At 36.6% G+C, this 21,190-nt stretch overlaps 1 protein-coding gene across 2 annotated transcripts in view; it reads right to left on the bottom strand.

Moving 5' to 3' along the window:
- SCEL (sciellin) overlaps positions 1-21,190 on the bottom strand; it is a 301,422-nt gene that overhangs the window by 176,345 nt on the left and 103,887 nt on the right. For both annotated transcript variants that reach the window (XM_078070236.1, XM_078070235.1), the window contains exons 2-3: positions 15,111-15,154; positions 6,123-6,290 (exon numbers count right to left, since the gene is read on the bottom strand). The gene's annotated coding sequence lies outside the window, so the exon portion shown is untranslated. The remainder of the gene's footprint in view (positions 1-6,122; positions 6,291-15,110; positions 15,155-21,190) is intronic.

The following is a 21,190-nucleotide window of genomic DNA, read 5'->3' on the forward strand; positions in this document are numbered from 1 at the left end:
GGTTCTCTTGACGGAGCTGTCCTTGCACCTGTTTACCAATGGAGATAAGAGAATCTGCTCATATTCACACACACTGCTCACACAGAGTGAATCACCCTCAGAGCTAGTGAAAGTACAAGTTCTCTTCTCCATCATAAGACTTTTTTCCACTTTGTTGCTTTAGCTTAATGAATGACAAACTTCAGTATAAAAGAAAAGATGAAGGGGGCACCTGGCTGGCTCAGTCAGTAGAGCATGCAATTCTTGATTTCAGGGTCCCGAGTTTAAATCCCAAGTTGGTCATGAAGCCTACTTATTTTTTTTTTAAAAAATGAGGATTAAAGGGAGCTATAGCAGATACTGAGATCTATCCACATTTGTAAATGCATTAGGGGACAGGAAACCAATGTACTAACCTGAGGACTTTCTAGCTGAATTGCAACATTCTCTTCCCCCATATATCTGAAATTGAAAACAGTTCTGTGGTCCTTATTAAAATTAATACAAATATCACTCTTAAAAGGCACACTATAACAAAGCTATAATCAAGGCAAAAAGGGATTTTAATTGGCCTTTCCATTGTTCAAGAAAGGAATGTTGGTTTTAATTTCTTAATTTTTGGAGTGTGTGTGTCTAAGTGATATGAATTGAAGTTTTAAGATTTAAGTTTTACTAAACTCTTCTTAAGAAACTATCACTACAGTGATCATTTGCAGTTAATCAGAGAAGTTCAGAAAGCCACTAATTCCAACAGAATTCCTGTGTCTCTTGCTATGAATCAGGTTGCCCCTAAGTTCCCACTTAACACAGAAAGGCTGTGTGTGTGTGTATGTGTGTGTGCATGCATATCTGAAAGAGAAAAAACAATTTCATATTTTTTAGAGTCTGGATTTAGCTATTTTTTTTCTAGTGGCTCACCTAATATAAAATAAGAAAAATGGCACAAGAAACTCAGTAGAAAATTCAAAGAATGTTTCAATACTAAAATATACAGTTTCAGGGCTCATATTTTTGGTTTCCAAAATCTGAAAAGATCCTATAAAAATTATTTATAGATTACAGTATAAGGAGAGAAGGAACTAATCTACCTAATGTACTTTCTTTGAATAATAAAGACTGACATGGATGTTTAATAAGGTATAAATCAATAGAATGCAGTCATTTTACATCTTTTCAAACTAGGCAGACTAGGATTTTCTTGATTAAGAAAGACAAAAGGACACTTGCCCTATCACCCACCTCGCCCCCCCAAAAATCAAGGGAAAGTTGAGGTAAACCAGAACACCCAATAGAGTTGTACATTTTGTGCACTGTTTAAACATGCCTGACTAAGGGGGCAAGTGGGTTTGGAAATCTATGCTCTAGTTGCGTAGCTGGACTCCATGGCTCTCTGGAAGAATTTCTTTGCAGGGCTAGGCTGCGTCAGGGAGAGCATATCTGCCCAATGGATTGCTTGTCCTGGAAGAATTTCTTTGCAGGGCTAGGCCACGTCAGGGAGAGCACATCTGCCCAATGGATTGCTTGTCCTAATTTATCCACCCTGAGAGAGCACTTTTTCTAATTTATGAAAGGCCCTGTAGAGGCTAGCTGTGGCCAGTGAAAAGACCACATTCTTCATGATATGCCTTTTCTTTGTTTAATCTAAAATTGTTTGTGCTCAATTTCTTACATGCTTCATTCATTCAACAAGTATTTATTGAGCCCCTTGGTTGCACATGCCACCAATACAACCAGGAACAAACCATAGGCACCTGACCACAAGTTGCTGTCAGTCTAGGTACATGGAGACAAGTAACCAAAGATTACAGTGCAATTACTTTTAGCCTCTTGTGTGGCCATGTTCCTAAAATTACCATGACCGTCAAACCTGAAACTGACAAAATTAAGATGTAGTAGAAAATAGATGTAAAAGGATCTCATTTCCACAACAAACCAGATACTCCCATTTAAAAAATCTGCTCCAACACCAAATATTTCTCTTGCCTAATTTCACTCAATTATTCAGAAAACATTGCTGCATCCCTGTAATCCAGGAAATTGTAGAATTTCCTACCAATTTCACTATTTCTGAGCTAAATCTAATACAAACTTTGTTAGTATATAAACTGGGGCATGTTCTATGCCAAAGTTTATGACTCGTTAAATATGGATCATAATAATACATTTATTTTACAATTGTTATGAGCATTAAATGAATTAAATTATATAAAGTGACTAGTACATAATAAATATTCTCTATTTCCTGCATTTATTTTAAAGTTTGTAAATCTAATATTGTTGGCAAGTTTGAATTTAATCAATGGTGTTTTTGTTTTTGTTTTTTTTTTTTTTTTTTGCACTTCTATTTTCCTTTGGCCTATTTTCACAATTTCCAATAAAATTTGTATTTGCCTCATGAGACTTTCACAAGCATTGTGGTAGTTGAGGGCTGATTTTCTGGATCTGAAGAGATAATGGTAAAAATATTGGTTCTGAAACTATACAGTCCTGAGTTCAAACCAACCTCTGACACTGCTCAGTCCAAATGTATCTGACATGAGGATCATCTGACAAGAGGAGCATCTTAGAAGCAATGTGTGTATGTAAGGCCTATGGTATCTTGACATTTAGGAAACACAGTAATCTGTGTAATGGTAAGAAATTTATTTAAACTCCTTAATTTGCCATTTCTTCATTTGTAAACCTATTTTACTCATAAACGTATTTCTTAAAGTTGATAGAAGTAAATGAAATAATACGTGGCGCCTGGCATAGTGCCTAGAATGTAATGAATGATTTATACATGTTAGCCATTAATAATTGTATCCACATTTTGCATTGAGAGGATGAAATATAAATCGATCCTCATTCTCTGCAATAAACCATAAACCTATCCCCAGAAGGGTCTATAGAAGAAGTCATTATCATTGCCTTTTTAAAGGGAAACACATTAGGAGATTAGAGATTAGATTCTAATTTTGTCATTTACATGTAAGTGGGAGATTGCTGTAGTATGGTGGCTCTTTTGAAAGGATGAGTAGAGTCCAAAGAGAATTGGCAGATCAGCCCCCTGGAAATCATCTGTGGAATTCATCCTTGGGAAAGTGACTTCTAGAATGAGGTCTGGAGGACGAGCAGGAGTTAACCAGTTAAGCACAGGGGAAAGAGATCTTCAAGCAAGAGGAACAGGATGCACCAAGAACTGAAGGTGAGAAAGAGCCAGGTGTGTTTGAGACTAATCAATGTTATTCATGAAGTTGTACTGTGTTTACAAAATACTGCATATTTGACCATAAGTAATGAATGCACTTCTTTCAAGATCAGAGGATCATTCCTAGATCACAGAACTTTAGATTCTTAAAGATTTCAGAGATCAAAACTAAAGCCTTTCCTTTTTTGAGATAAGGAAACCAAAGTTTGGATGAATGAAAGAGAAAAGGGGGTCAATAGAGAGAAGGTAGCTAACATGATGGGCACCTATTATGTGTCAGACAAGCGACATTCTGTACATACAATAGATGAGGAGACTGAGACACAGAGATGTTAAATAACTCACTCAAAGCCATAACTTTAATAAGAGTAGAGCCAGAATTCAAATCCAGATTTACAATCCTCCAGATTCTAGGACTGTTTTCACTATACTCCCTGGAATTTGTGTGAGCTCATCCACCTGTGAATTTATCTCCACAATGGCATTATAATTGTTTGTTTTTGCACTGGTCTATAAGCTTCTTGTGAGTCTTTCTATTTGCAAGCACATTTTCTGGAAGATGAATGAACCCAAAAAGATATCAGATGACTGGATGGATGGATAAGCATTTGAGAGATTACTTGGATGGATTTTTCTGAGGGTCTACCCAATTACCTTCAAGCTTATTGTGAAACTTTCAAATAAACTTCTAAATCTAATTAATCACTGACATTTCAAAAAGTCAATAAGAAATCTACAATAATTTTAAATTTAACAAATTTAAAACCAAATGATTCTGAATAGAGTAATAAAGGGCAGATCCGGAATAGAAGCCCTACATAGTGAGTTCCTTGCAGACACAGTCCATGGCCCATTTATCTTTTTGTCCCTAGTATCTGGCCTCAGAGCATATTTGGCATGCATGTACTGAAAGGCTAATCCGTCAACAGTTCTGACTAGAGTCATGCATGCATGGCTAGCCTTGTAAATAATAGAAGGAGGACAATTCTGTATTTTCTGGTGGACAAAAGGAAGAAAAGAACTAATGTTTTACCACACAAAAGACCTACATTTATTGTCTTCATACTGAGATTCCAATGAAGCTATTAGACCTCAAATTAAATGTTGATTATGGGCAGGAATGACATGGAACATATCTAACCATTGGTACATACAGGTACCAACTAGTCAGAACAGATGTCATGGCCTAACAAAAGGATACCTCAATACATCAGAACAGATAACAGTAAATAACCAGTTCAATGCACAGCGTAGGGCATGAATGTCAGCCCTGCTCAGAGGTCTTTCGAGATGAGATGAGAAGCAGAGACATGGTTGATGAAGAGCAGGGACATTGATAACAGGAAAGAGGATCTAGAGGCTAAAATGTGAGGACCTGCTTTTAGGAATGGGATAGAAGACAGTTTCCAGAATTCAACCATATAATTCTTATCAGTCTTGTAGCAAGGCACAAGGGTTGCTAGAAAGAGTGAGCACGGATCAGATGTTTGCATATTTGGTGCTAGATAACCTGAGTATTGACCTAGAGTTCCCTACAAAGGGTGGAATTAGTTCAGTGGTCTCTAGGGTTAAACTGAACCTCCAGGATGGAGATTGATTACATGGTTCAGCTGTGGGGAAAGAAGAAAACCACTGTGACTTAGAAAAGAATATCATTTGAAAAGAATATCATTTTTGTTAACAGGGCTGGCTTCCTTTCTTCTTTCCTCTTTCTGTGTCTTTTCTGTCTGAATCAGCTAGAATCAGTTTCTGTTGCTTGCAATCAAAGAATAACTATTACATAAGATACTCTGCCTTATCATCGACACAATATCCTTATTAATTCTATCTAAGCTCATTAGCTTTTTGAACAACCAACTCCTTATTCATTAGGTATTTCTGCAGGTGTTCGTGTAATTTTGTGGGTTTAGCTGTAAAATATTTCAATTCAAGATAATGGACAAAAACTACTTGAGTAAGATTTAACCATGTAAATAATGGACTTTACCCCCATGATTTTATATTGAAGAGGCCGCTCTCAGTTATTGACTACTGCCAAGTTCCAACGTTCTCTCTCCACAGCCTCATCCTTTGGTTCATGCTGCTTTTTCTCTCAGAAATGCCCTTCCTACCACCTCCACCTGTGGAAAGCATATTTATTCTCAAAAGACTGATTTAAGTATCAACTCTGCAAAGCCTTCCCTATTTCTCAGGTTAGAACTAATCACTCCACATCTGTGATTCCTGGCAACATCACCTCTGTTGGAACAGTGCCCAGGTGTGCCTTGAACAGCAGATAACTGGGCTCCTCAAAGAATTCATCGTAGATTACCAGAGCTATGACAAATATAAAAGCCGTATCTATAACTCATTGGCATAAAGATGACTGTATTAATATTATATACTAAAACATTTACTTTGACCTAAAAGTTCATTTCTTTTTTCCAATTTCAAAAGAAAGTAAACCTTTTCTGTTTAGTAGAGTGGAACCTTGGCACTGTGTCCACTGTCTCATGAGGAAGTTTTCCCTGTATGCATGTGCTCTCACTTATACATTTTTCTCATTTATGCAATCCACAGCTTAACGAGGCTTCTCTGAAAGACAGATTTGGTTTCAGAATATGGGGATAGGATCAAACTTGAGATAAGAGTAAATGATTCAGCATTAAGGGGGTTCTCTTAAAGGAGGCTTTTATCTTTTTCCTAATTGAATGACTCAAATATATAATGATTCTTTTTTAAAAGAGTCCAAACCCATTGACAGTTTGCTAGTTAAAAGTCTAGTTTTCTATAGAACATTTTTCTAGATAGAACCAGGGCTACTATGGGCATTAACAGTCATTTGTTTTGTTTGCAGTTTACCGATTTAGAGCAATATTTGAGTTAATCTGAAATAAAATAACTATCATTTGTGTGATGCTTTACAATTTACAAAGCACTTCCACATATATTACTCATTTAATCTACATCTTACCTTGAGAGGTTGGTGTCTTTTATTTTTCATTTGACAGGCAAGAAAAACAAGCCTCAGATGGATGAAGTGACTTCCCCAATGTGACACAGCTGGTAGTACAGAGTCTGGGACTCATGCCCTTAAGGTTCTTCTAATCCCAGAATCTCATATTCTTTCCAGTATATCATGCTGCCCATAGGGAAAAAAAGCATATATATAAACACATGCATTAAAGAGTTGAGCTCATACTTCCAAGTAGATTGATGTTCTTTTAGAAAACCTAATGGCATTTTTATAGATGTCATTGTTATGAGTTTAGTTCTAAAACATTCATCCAAAGATGGTTGACAAAATTTATTTTCAGTGGAAGTCAAAATTAACTGAACAATATTTTGAATTTATATGAAATTCTATGGATCATGAACTTTGATAGAAATTATAATAAATATGTCAGGAATAGATAGATAAGATACGTATTTTTAATGTCAAATTCCAAGTCTTTTTTCCTTAGCTTGTTAGATCTCCCTTTCCTTCCTTTCTCTTCTCTGTCTCTTAAGCCTCACCTTAGATGTAGACCCCTTTCATACTCTCTTTTGGTAAACAACCTAAAACAAACTTTTCTGTGAGTCATCTTTTATCGACCTCTTTGCTCCTAAAAGGGGTAATTTCCTCACAAATAAAATAAAAGGAAGTACATGAGTGGCTCAGTCAATTAAGCATCTACCTTCAGCTCAGGTTCCTGGGATTGAGCCCCACATCAGTCTTTTGGGAAGCAGTCTCCCCCCCTCTCTCTCTGCCTGATGCTCTGCCTGCTTGTGCTCTCTCTCTCTGTCAAATAAGTAAAATCTTAAAAAAAAATAAAACAAATGGAAGAAAGGAATGGCATTGAGCAAGTCTGATCTTGAGTTCTACAAACCATGAAGACTAACTCATACATTATCTAGAAAAACAAATGAGGGCTATTAAAGTCAGCATGAGCACTCACTCTTCACAAGAAATTTGGGCAAAACAAAGAATGAGATTTTAGAGATTTCAGGACTGTAATCCAATGCCAGGCAATACACGAATCGACCCTTTCAAGTAAAAATTTGATAGTAGTTTCACAGTTCTGGGAACTAGTGTCACTGAAAAGAAATTATTTTAAGCCAAGTTTGCAAGGCCAGGAAGTGAATAACTGAATAACTGAATGTGAACATGTCATCCCAGTTCAATTTCATTTTGATTACTCACAGAAGAAGGATCAGGAAATATTTATAAGATTTTTCTGGAATGATTTCTGCAGTTTAAAAATATTATATTTTGCTCAGAAATAAAAATCAAATTAATTTAATTTCACAAATGTCTTGATACTACATACCTTGCCACATGGTAGTCTCTTCCATTGTGATAAGAATATAAATAATGATATTATATGATTTTTAAATAGACAACTTAATTTCCTTTTACATTCTATATTTCCCAACCTTTTGGTCTCCGGGTCACGAAACAAAAGGTATGTTTCGGGTGCGGCCTCACGAAGCTGGTGCTGCACAGATTGCTTTACCCACAACAGACATCCTAAGCAGAAAGTCAGCAATTCAACCGAATGCTGCCTTAAAACCCAGCTTAATATAGCAATGAGTAATGTTTGCACAATGTGTGTTCCTTGTCCTCAGGCAATTTGCTGCCACAGTAGTGAATTTCATTTGAAAATCTAAGAACAATATTTATCCCCCATATTTTACTGACTGGTACATGGAATAGTCTCCAAAATGTGAATAAATGTTATTGGAACTAAGAGGAAACAGTCAATACAAATGGGACACTTCATAGGCAGATGGGCTTTTGTAGATTCCTTTAAAAATGGTTTTATGAAAGGTCAATTATGAATCAGGTGTGTGTCAAGCAGAAGGGATACCAGGATGAACAAGACATAAACCCTAACCTCAAAGAGCTCAGTGAGGGACTATCATTATCTTATCTCCAAAATCTAGCACACAAATTGGCATAGAGCAGGTGCTCAATAAATCTTTGATGAATCAGTGGAAGGACTGCTTAATATTACAAAAAGACTGCTATGAACACAGATACACACAGGAGTTCCAAGCCAGAGGGTCAGAGGGAGTAAAAGAAGGAGGTATGAATGGAATGGAAGGGATAATAATAGGTGTGGCTGGTATTAGACAACATGACCGAGAAATGTGGTGTGGAAAAACATTCCTAAAGTGAAAGATACAAATGAATTTTATCAGAAAGGGAAAAGGAAGGTAATGAAGACACCGGAAACCCCTCCACCCTGAAAAAATGTACAATAAAAAATTTATACTAGAGGGGCGCCTGGGTGGCTCAGTCGTTGAGCGTCTGCCTTCGGCTCAGGTCATGATCCCAGGGTCCTGGGATCGAGCCTCGCATCGGGCTCTCTGCTCCACGGGAAGCCTGCTTCTCTCTCTCCCACTCCCCCCTGCTCGTGTTCCCTCTCTCACTGTGTCTCTCTCTGTCAAATAAATAAAATCTTAAAAAAAAATTTATACTAGAAAACCAAAATTTAAGTTGAAACTGAAAACTTCATTGATAAATGAACATTTTGTGTTAACTCAAAGTATAAATTTTAAAACAAAATTTGGAGACTTTAATTAAAATTTGCCATTAACAAAATCATCATTGTTTTAAAACTTCCATTTTTTTCAACCTTTGGAGTCCCTATGCTGAATCATGATAGATTCTTAAACATTGGTTTCCCATAGTATTCCTTAAATAGTTTTTTTTAATTTGTTTTGAAACTTGGGGAAAGAATGTGATGCTATAGATATGGTGATGGAAATTGTCCAAACTAAAATCCAAGAGCAAATTTTCAAAAAACTAGCACTCACATAATTTATGACTACCCAGAAAATTCTTAGTTCAATTTTTTTGTTCAATTTTACTTTTAATAAAATTACACAAAGCAATATAACTAGTAATGATTTGCATAAGTCTACTGAAAATAATTTTTTCATCTTCACAATGAACTTTTCATCCACTTAAATTAATAGGACTGGACTCAGAAATACAAGCAATTCAGCAACTTGACTTAATTGTTGAAATCTGCCAAGGTTCAGACAGTAATTGATAAATCAGAGAGTGCAAGAATTCTATATTTCAGTTCTCAGTGACATTTTGGCTATAGGAGTTTTTAAATTGAAAAGCATGATAAATCTTAAAAGGACAATTTCCACCTAGTCTTTATGAGAGATATGTATTGTTGACAAATAAATTAATATATGATCTTACAAAGATTTCTTCATTCTAGTGGCTAAAATGTGGCCAACTATCAAAGAATTAACTGCTTTTAAGAGAGCTCTTAGTGCTTTGTCACTGACAACAGAGACTTTTCTATTCTAAAAACCTAAAAAAATGTCAAAGCCCTTTCAAAGAGGTCCTGACTTCCCAATAATATATATTTATGCTTTTTTTACATAGTAAAATAATACAGTCATGACATACTTTTTTTCCCAAAGACCTGAACAATAATAAATGCATTAATTAATTTTAAATGTTTCTCATTAGCGAGAAAAATTCTGAATTACAAAAGACAAATTTGATGTGCTCAGTGATATTGTTTAGAGATGAATGTTTACATTTTATTTCATATTTTATAATATGGTCTTACAACTGCTTAGCCACATAGACATTAGGTGAGACTTAAAGTGTCTCAAGCATCTCACAGAATAATAATTTTTTAAATTATTGGAATAAAACATAGATTTGCCTTTAATCCATACCTACCCTATTTTTTTAAAAACTGGTGACAAATTAAAACACATATGCTAGTAGCTTAATATTGCAGCCAAATTGAGAAAATCTGGCCAAATTTGATTCTATTCAAGAACAAATTTTCATTTTCAAAAGATATAATGGCAACTATCAAAATTAGTAAAACTTTCTATACACATAGGCCCTTTATAACCTGTGGAGTCCATTGTACCCCATGGCTGCATGTTTTATGCTGTTTCAAAAAATAATAATAAAAATAGATTTGGAGTTATCAATTCATTTTGGAAATAAAGGGATTAATCCTATTAGAAACAATAAAAGCAAGGATAGAGAGCCCAGAAATGGACCCTCAACTCTATGGTCAACTAATCTTCAACAAAGCAGGAAAGAATGTCCAATGGAAAAAAGACAGTCTCTTCAACAAATGGTATTGGGAAAATTGGACAGCCATATGCAGAAGAATGAAACTGGACCATTTCCTTACACCACACACAAAAATAGACTCCAAATGGTTGAAAGACCTCAATGTGAGACAGGAGTCCATCAAAATCCTACAGAAGAACACAGGCAGCAACCTCTTTGACCTCAGCCACAGCAACGTCTTCCTAGAAACATTGCCAAACGCAAGGGAAGCAAGGGCAAAATGAACTATTGGGACTTCAACAAGATAAAAAGCTTTTGCACAGCAAAAGAAACAGTCAACAAAACCAAAAGACAACCGACAGAATGGGAGAAGATATTTGCAAATGACATATCAGATAAAGGGCTAGTATCCAAAATCTATAAAGAACTTATGAAACTCAACACCCAAAGAACAAAGAATCCAATCAAGAAATGGGCAGAAGACATGAACAGACATTTTTCAGAAGAAGACATCCAAATGGCCAACAGACACATGAAAAAGTGCTCAACATTGCTCGGCATCAGGGAAATCCAAATCAAAACCTCAACGAGATACCACCTCACACCAGTCAGAATGGCTAAAATTAACAAGTCAGGAAACAACAGATGTTGGTGGGGATGCGGAGAAAGGGGAACCCTCCTACACTGTTGGTGGGAATGCAAACTGGGTATTTACACCAACGGTACAAATGTAGTGATCTGAAGGGGTACGTGCACCCTGATGTTTATAGCAGCAATGTCCACAATAGCCAAACTATGGAAAGAGCAAAGATGTCCATCGACAGATGAATGGATAAAGAAGATGTGGTATATATATACAATGGAATATTATGCAACCATCAAAAGGAATGAAATCTTGCCATTTGCAACGACATGGATGGAACTGGAGGGTATTATGCTGAGCAAAATAAGTCAATCAGAGAAAGACATGTATCATATGATCTCACTGATATGAGGAATTCTTAATCTCAGGAAACAAACTGAGGGTTGCTGGAGTGGTGGGGGTGGGAGGGATGGGGTGGCTGGGTGATAGACATTGGGGAGGATATGTGCTATGGTGAGGGCTGTGAATTGTGTAAGACTGTTGAATCACAGACCTGTACCTCTGAAACAAATAATACATTATATGTTAAAAAAAAGAAGAAGATAGCAGGAAGGGAAAAATGAAGGGGGGGAATCAGAGGGGGAGACGAACCAGGAGAGACTATGGAATCTGAGAAAAAAACTGAGGGTTCTAGATGGGAGGGGCATGGGGGGATGGGTTAGCCTGGTGATGGGTATTAAAGAGGGCATGTATTGAATGGAGCACTGGGTGTTATACGCAAACAATGAATCATGGAACACTACATCAAAAACTAATGATGTAATGTATGGTGATTAACATAACATAATAAAATTAAAAAAGAAAAAAAGAAACAATAAGAACAGTACCTGGAACAAAGACCCTCCCATTGGAAGCAGGGCAAGTATTTTCCACAATACTAGGAAGAGAGTGCTGAGAAGATGCCAATGTTCTGAAGATATAAAGAGAAATCTAATCAAGAAAAAATGACCTGCAGAGGGTCAAGAAAGACAAGATATTGCAGTCCCAAAAAGCAATGAGGTTCAGGAAATTTAAAAAGAGATACTAGGAATAGAATATAGGTAGGTTTGGTTCAGAAAAAGAGAGAGAGAGAAAGACAGAATTCTTAAAACTGGGACAAGTAATTAGAAAAGGTCCAAGTAAAATTTTCTGTTTTAGATTGATACTGAGTCCAGCGCTTATGCTTTGCCTGAGCCTACTGGTAGAAACTAACTGAACTTAGCTGCTGGTAGAGAAAAAATTCTGGGGCAGAAGCCAAACAAACAGTGTACTATCAGTAAATTGTACTGAAAAAAGGAATATGCTTTTATATAAATATGCACTATGGTAGGTTGCTTTTAAAGATGGTCACCAAGTTCTCTTATCTCTGTATGTGTAGGCCCCTCCCCTCTTCCCTTTAAGAACAGGAATCTATTTCGCCTCATCTCAGTTCTGGCCTGGACTTGTGACTTACTTTGACCTAGAGGATGTGGCAGAAGTAATAGACTTTGTGACAGTTCTGGGCTGAGGATTTGAGAAACATGGCAGCATCCACTCCTACTTTCTGGAAAGTCAGTTGTCATGCTTTAGGAAAGACAGTCTAGACTGCTGGAGAAAGGGATGCACATGGAGGAGAATCAAGGTACTCTAGCCATTTACCCATCCCAGATGAGGCAAGAGACATGTAAGACCATTTCTGGTGTTCCAGACCCAGTCCAGCCACCAACTAATTGCAGCCATATGACCCCAGCTGACAGACACTACATGAAGCAGAAGTAATTGTCAACCAACCCATAAAAGAAATAATAAATCATTGCCTTAATCCACTATTTTTAAAGTGGTTACTTATACAGGAATAGATACTAAAATTTGCAGCAAATTAAAAGGGAAGATAAACAGTGGCTGGAGAGTAGCAGATGGATTTAAACCGAACTTTTTTATTAATGCAACAAGAGGTAATCAATGTTAGGATAGAAGCAAAATGATGGCAATATAAAGTGGCAAAGAAAGTCAAGTAACGAAACTGGGAGGGCTGATGGTTGAATGGCAAAAGGTGCTTTTTTAGGGGCGCCTGGGTGGCTCAGTTGTTAAGCATCTGCCTTCAGCTCAGCCCATGATCCCCAGGTCCTGGGATCGAGCCCCACATTGGGCTCCCCGCTCCGCGAGAAGCATGCTTCTCCCTCTCCCACTCCCCCTGCTTGTGTTCCCTCTCTTGTTGTATCTCTCTCTGTCAAATAAATAAATAAAATCTTAAAAAAAAAAAAGTTGTTTTTTTAAAAAGGGAACCAAAAAAGTATCATGAACACAAGGAGAAAAATTAATTGCTCTGATAAAAGAAAATTAGGTCATTTTCAATAACAGTAAAAGAACTTACTACTGCATTCCAATTTGAATATGACTATAATTCTAAATCTGGACAAAATTTAAATAGAAAATCTCTTTGGAGAAATCAAGAAACTACCAAGGCAGTCAATATTTAAAGTGCCAGATCTTAGAGAGAAGGGAAATTCACTGATATCAACCCAACATTCTGCAGCACTCTCCCCCTGGAGGAATTTCATGACTCCTGAGCTACACAGGAAGGAGAGACTAAGAAACCAAGCAGAAAGCAGTGTCTAAAAGTCTGCCTACCTAAATTGCTATTTCAGTAGTCTTACTATTGAAAAATTAGGGCCCTCCAAGGAGGGGAATCCCTAGAAAATCTCTCATACTTCCAGTTAAGAATCCAGGACTATATTATAAGAAAAAATATGAAACAAAACCTTACCAAGACTGAAACTCATCTTTGAATCAGATAAACCCCAGATAAGAGTCAAGTGATCTTCCCTTAATCTAACTGCCAATCAGAAAAGGAAAAGAAAACTCCTCCTTGGAAGAAATAGCATCTGTGAAAGTCTCAAATTATCTCTACAATTTTTCAACCACAGTGCCTTGTGCTCAATAAAAAACTCTCAGGCATGCCTGGAAAGGACCAAATATCTGGCAAATAAAAGAAAGAACAGACAATGGAAACAGAGTTACAGGTGATCCAGATTTTAGAGTTACATAGCCTTTGAAATTATCATAAATATATCCAAGGAAACACATGACAAGATGGGTAATTTCATCAGAAAACTGGAATCTTCAAGAAATATTTAAATATAAATATTCTATAAATGGATAGTACAATAATAAAAATTTAAAATTCAGTGATGGGATTAACACCAATTAGATACAGCAGAAGAAAGGATTGGAAACTGGAAGCAAGTTCAATAAAATGGATCCACTGAAGTTTGGAGAAAAAAATTATTTAAAAAAACAGTACAGAGTATAAATATATAGGACATGGTGAAAAACATCTAACGTATTTATAAGTATCCCAGAAAAAAATGACAAGATAATGAGAGAGAGGGAAAGAGAGAGAGAAGAGGGAGGGGGAAGGAGGATTAATGATGCAGAGATAATAATGAAGAGAAACTGGCTGATAAATGTTCAGAATTGATAAAAGACAGCATGTCACACATTGAAGAAATTCTATGAATCTCAAGCAGAACAAGAACAACAAAATACTCAAGTACATTATAGTAAAACTATTTAAAACCAAGATCAACAACAACAAACACCTTTTAATTGAATACTGCAAAATATTTAAAAATGTGAATTGAGTTGCTTTCCTTGGAGCTCCTCTGCAATTATATGAACACACATGGTCAGTGTTGTCTTATATGCTCTTCTATTGGCTTGGGACCAATAGAAGGTCCCAAGGGCAAATCCACGAACATTTATTGGGTGACTTTATGTGATTTACTGAGACACATGGGTAAAAGAATAAGAAACTTTGCCCTTCAGGCTTCTCTTTACTTCTTTTCATATCTCTTGACTTCCTTTAAGACCCTTTTTAGAAAGCTTCTCCACCTCCCTGGCATAGACTCTTAGAACTGACTTTGTCACCTAAACACATATACACACACACACCCACACCCCGCCCTCCACACACACACATTTGAGCCTTGAAACTTAAGGTGGCATCTCCATCTATAAAATCTCTCCCTAATCAAGTTTAGGCAACAGTGAAGTAAAAAAAAATGTTTTTCAAACCTTAATCATTTAAGTTGTGATTAAAATTGCTTTGAATTTATTTCCTTCCTGCAAGTGTCCTCTCAGCACCTCAAGGATAGCCTTCGATTATCCATTTCCATCTCTTCCTCTAACTGTGTGACAATGTTTCCTTGGCTACAGGAAGTGTGTTGCTAAGCAGCACATTGTTGTGCTGGATCTAAGACAAAAACCAACACCAGCAGTGAAAATAGTCATGTGATATAATTATTTCCTACCTGTAATCAGCTATGGGGTTTTGTTAAAACCCAACAGACTCCATCTGAAAAACAATGTGATTTGAAAAGAATCAACATTCTTAGAAAATTTCCAGTAAGCCCTACTAAAAATTGTACACTATCATTAAATAAATTCACATGTTGTTAACAATTAAACACTCATAGATAATTGAATTCAATGACTTTACAATTGAAACAATACTATGTTAGAAAAAACACAGCATTTTAACTGTCATTACTGAGCATCCTCCCACTCTCCCATTTTACTACTTTTCACGAAAACATTCATTTTGCCCCACTAGTGCTATTATTTGGAATTTGAGAACTAAATTATTTTCAAAATTCTCTAGTAGCACATTTGTCTGAAATGGTAAAGGATAGTGAGAAACATACAAGGTATAAAATTAGCAAATACTTATGCCAACAGATGAATAACCTAAATGTGGAATTTCTTATTTTTCTATGTCTGGAAATTCAAATGAGCTTCTAACCATTTTTTTTTTCAGACTCTACATGCCATTTCATTACATTATCTTCTAGTGAATGAGTCATCTTGTCTGCACATCTTATCTTTCTTCCCAGGGATTTTTCCCTGTCCTAGGTCCATATATTTCCACCTGTAGCACTAGAATAATGATGGGCCAAATTAGGTTGATTAAACTACCAGCCCAAGTAAGTTCCTACCAACTTGAGCAGTTTCATCTTTGTTGATAAGGCAATGAAAGGATTGCTGTGAACATTGTCTGCTTTCATAAAAGGATTACATTTTGGCTCCAGTTGATTAGACTCTACTTTAGGGTGAACCTTTCTTCTAGAATATACCAACTAGGACCCTAAAGAATATAGCATGTTTACTTCACATGTAAAATATGTCATCATCTATGGGAACAGATTCTTTTATGAGAAAAATAACCTTTTCAAAATATTGTATTGTGGTTTTTTGGTTTGTTTTTTTGTTTGTTTTTGTCTCAAAGAAGATGCACTAATATCTGCATGCTAGGCATGACAGTTGCTAAGAACATAGCAACAAATTTGGTTCTTTCACATGGGCAGATCCATCAGAAGACTCATTAGCTGCTGGCTTTGTTTGTCTCCCAGGAATGGAATTGAAGAATCTCACCAAAGGACCTCTTTACTCCTCTAAGTGTTTCTCATGAAAGGACACAAATGTGTCCCATCATTTTATTTACTATTTCCTTATCACTTCATCAGGATAGCCCCATTTTATCTCCGTGTGCTCTGGGAAGAATGGCTCTGTCTTAAAGTAATCATATATGTCAAATAGTTCTTTGTTAATCAATTGATTTTTATGTGAATTCTACCCTCTGCAATATCTGGAGTACCTCACTCTTCTCTGAATTTTCCCAAAGCAATTTATTTGCATCTTTTATATGACCCTTAGTATGTATGATGGGCTAAATTATGTTCCCTACAAATTCATTGTTGAAGTCCAAACTCCTAGTACTTCAGAATGTGGCCATATTTAGAGATAGGGTATTTAAAGAAGTAATTAGGGTAAAACGAAATCATTAGGGTAGGCCCTAATCCAATATAACTGGTGTCCTTATTAAAAGAGGAGATTAGGGGCGCCTGGGTGGCTCAGTCAGTTAAGCATCTGCCTTCGCCTCAGGTCATGATCCCAGGCTCCTGGGATCGAGCCCCACATCAGGCTCCCTGCTCAGCAGGGAGCCTGCTTCTCCCTCTCCCTCTGCCTGCTGCTCTGCCTGCTTGTGTGCTCTCTCTCTCTCTCTGTCAAATAAATAAATAAAATCTTAAAAAAAAAAAAGAAGAGGAGATTAAAGAGACTTCAGGGAAGATGGCAAAGAAGGAGGATTCTGGGCTCACCTTGTTCCACAGATAGAACTAGATAACATCCACATCAGTGTAAATAACCCAGAAAATGACCCAAAGACTGGCAAAACAAATTTTCTACAGCTAAACATAGAGAAGAAGGCACACCAAAAAGCATAGGAAGGGCAGAGGCAGTCGGGAAACAAATTGATCCTTGAGACTGTCCATGGGAAAGAGGGACACCACAGGCACAGAGAAGGGATTAGAGCAGCCCCCATAGCAGGCACTGCAGGCATGGGGTGCCTGCACTGGAAAGATGAATCTCCATAACACTTGGCTTTGAAAACCAGAGGAACTTAACATCATGAGTTCTTATAGACAGTGGGGTTAACTCCTAGAACTTTAAAAATCAGTGGCCAAAGGAAACTGAATCCCCACCCTTAAAGAGATAGCATAACAAACATCCCCTCTGAGATACAGCATTGAAGCAGCAGTTTGAAAAAACATGGGGTATACAGGAAGGAGATTTAAATCTCAGAACATGAGCTAGAGGGGCAGGGATCTTTAGGAGATTTCCAGAAGAAAAAAAAGCTAGTGGGTGCCATTTCCCTCCCCTGACCCCCAGTCTAGTTACACAGAGAGCTGCAGGAACCAGCACAGCATGAACACTCTCCACCTAGCTTGGTAAGTGCTCCCACTCCTGCTTTCTTCTGCAGATGTGCTCTCTCCAACTCGGCCTCCCAGTTTTCTAAAGCAGCACCACAAACATGGCAGTGTGCAAGCAGCCTCAACAGGAGCCAGGCCAAAGTGATTCCTGTCCCAGGAAGACGGGAAGATAACCCACACACTAGTTTAACTGCAGCCCAGCAGTGAGCTGGTGGCAGACAGCTAGTCTGACTGCAGGCTCCATCCACCAATGAAAGCTTCTCAGGAGCCAACATAGGAAGAGCACCTTGCAGTTCAGTGACTGCAGTCCTGGCAAAAGATTGGTCTAAACCAATGCAAGCCCAAGATGGCCTCAGACTGGCCCATGAACAACACAGGGACCAAACCCTACCCACAACAGGCAAACAAGGCATTGCAGATAACTGAACTGAAGGTAAACATGGCTCAGCCACAACAGTAGGGTGCATGCAACACACAGAGGAGACACCCCTGAAATGCAAGTTTCTGGCAAACAGAGAAAATTGCACTGTAGGCCACTACAGGACCTCTTCTTCATAAGACCACTACTTTTGAGATCAGGAGATGTAGTTGACTTTCCTAACACATAGAAACAGACACAGAGGTTTAGACAAAATGCATGAAATAAAAGAACAGGACAAAATCACAGCAAGACAGCTAAACAAAACAGAGATAAGTAATATGCCTGATACAGAATTTAAAGTAATGGTCATAAGAATACTCACAGGACTTGAGAAAAGAGTGGGAGTCCTCAGTGAGATACTCAACAAAGAGATAGAAAACACATTTTTTAAAATCAGAGATGAAGAATCCAATAACTGAAATTAAAAATACAATAGAGAGAAAAAATAGTAAACTAGATGAAGCAGAAAAACAGATCAGTGACCTGGAGGACAGAGAAGAGGAAAGCAATCAAGCTGAACAGGAGAGAGAAAATAATAATAATAATAAATAAAAATAGATTAAGGGAACACAGCAACACCGTCAAGTGTAATAACATTTACATTGTAGGGATCCTGGAAGGAGAAGAGCGAGAAAATGTATTTGAAGAAATAATAGCTGAAAACTTCCCAAATCTGAGGAAGAAAACAGAAATCCACGTCCAAGAGGCACAGAGAGCCACCAATAAAATCAACCCAAGGAGGTCCACACCAAGACACATAGTAATTAAAATAGCAAAAAGTACTGATAAAGAGAGAATTTTAAAAGCAGCAAGAGAAAAGAAAATAGTTACATACAAGGGAAACCCCATAAGGCTATCAGCTGAGTTTTCAGCAGAAACTTAGCAGGTTAGAATAGAGTGGCATGATATATTCAAAGTGCTGGAAGAAAAAAACCTGCAAACAAGACTACTCTATCTAGCAAGGCTATCATTCAGAATAGGAGGAAAGATAAAATGTTTTCCAGACAAACAAAAGTGAAAGGAATTCATCACCAATAAACCAGCTTTATAAGAAATGTTAAAAGGGACTCTGTGAGTGGAAAGAAAGACCATAAGCAGCAGTAAGAAAAGTAGGAAGCACAAAGTAGTAAATAAAATATATCTATAAAAATCAGTCAAGGGATTCCCAAAATAAAAGGATGTAAACTATGATGCCATATACCTAGAACATGAGAGAAAGAAGAGTAAAAATTTAGTGCTTTTGGAATGGGTTCAAATTTAAGTGACGCTCAATATCAACTGCTATATTCATGTTATATATAAACCCAATATAAGCACAGATCAAAAACTGATAATAGATATGCAAAAAATAGAGAGAAAGGAATCCAAATAGAACACTAAAGAAAGCCAGCAAACAATGAGAGAAGAAAGCAAAAGAAAGGTACAGAGAAGAACTACAAAAACAAATATAAAACAAGTAATAAAATGGCAATAAATATACACCTAACAATCATTACTTTGAATGTAAATGGACTAAATGCTCCAATCAAAAACAAAGGGTGATGGAATGGATAAAAAAGCAAGAGCCATCTAAATGCTGCCCACAAGAGACTAATTTCAGACCTAAAGACACATGCAGATTGAAAGTGAAGGGATGGAAAAGCATTTATCATGCAAAAGGAAGTGAAGAGAAAGCCAGGGTAGCAATACTTATTTTGGACAAAATAGACTGTAAAACAAAGGCTGCTACAAGACACAAAGAAGGATACTACATACTCATAAAGGAAAAAATTAAACAAGAAGATATAATAATTGTAAATATTTATGCATCCAACATGGGAGCACCCAATACACAAAGCGGCTAATAACAAACATAAAAGAAGTAATTGATACTAATACAAAAATAGTAGGGGATTTTAGCACTTACAATGGATAGATCAACCAAACAGAAAATCAATAAGGAAACAGTGGCTTTGGATGATATATTGGGCTAGATGGATCTAACAGATATATTCAGAACATCCCATCCTAAAACGGCAGAATACACTTTCTTTTCAAGGGCACATGGAACATTCTCCAGAATAGATCACACATAGGTCACAAAACAAGTCTCAACAAATTTAAAAAGATCAAAATCATACTGTGCATTTTTTCCTACTATAACACTATGAAACTAGAAATCAACCACAAGAAAAAATCTGGAAAGAACACAAATATATGGAGGTTAAATAACATGCTACTAAACAATGAATGAGTCAATCAAGAAATCAAAGAGGAAATCAAAAAATGCATGGAGACAAATGAAAATGAAAACACAATGGTCCAAAATCTTTGGGATGTAGCAAAAGCTATTCTAGATGGAAGTCTATAGTAATACAGGCCTATCTCAAGAAGCAAGAAAAATCTCAAATAAACAACATAACCTTACACCTAAAAGAACTAGAAAAAGAACAAACAAAACTGAAAACCAGCAGACAGAAGGAAATAATAAAGATTAGAGAAGAAATAAATGTAATAGAAACTAAAAATACAATAGAATAGATCAATGAAACTAGGAACTGGTTCTTTGAAAAGATCAATAAAATTGACAAACTTTTAGCCAGACTAACCAAAACCAACCAACCAACAACAACAACAAAAAAAACAAACCAAAACAAACAAACAAAAAACCCTACAAAAAACAGAGGGGACTCAAATAAACAAAACCAGAAATGAAAGAAGAGAAATAATAACTGACACCACAGAAATACAAAGAATTTTAAGAGAATATTATGAAAAATTATATGTCAACAAACCGGACAACCTAGAAGAAATTGATAAATTTCTAGAAACATATAACCTCCCAAAACTGAATAAGAAAGAAATAGAAAATTTGAAGAGACCAATTACCAGCAATGAAATTGAATCAGTAATCAAAAAACTTCTAACAAACAAAAGTCCAGGACCAGATGGCTTCACAAGTGAATTCTACCAAATATTTAAAGAAAAGTTGATACCTATTCTTCTCAAACTATTCCAAAAAATGGAAGAGGAAGGAAAGCTTCCAACTAATATTATTAAAATGTCCATAGTACCCAAAGCAATCTATAGATTTAATGCAATCCCAATCAAAATACCAACAGCTTTTTCCACAGAACTAGAACAAAAAATCCTAAAATTTAGATGGAACCACAAAAGACCCTGGATAGCCAAAGCAATCTTGAAAAAGAAGAATGAAACTGGA

The sequence above is a fragment of the Halichoerus grypus genome, chromosome 4 (genome assembly GCF_964656455.1).
Source record: "Halichoerus grypus chromosome 4, mHalGry1.hap1.1, whole genome shotgun sequence".
Lineage (NCBI taxonomy): Eukaryota > Metazoa > Chordata > Mammalia > Carnivora > Phocidae > Halichoerus > Halichoerus grypus.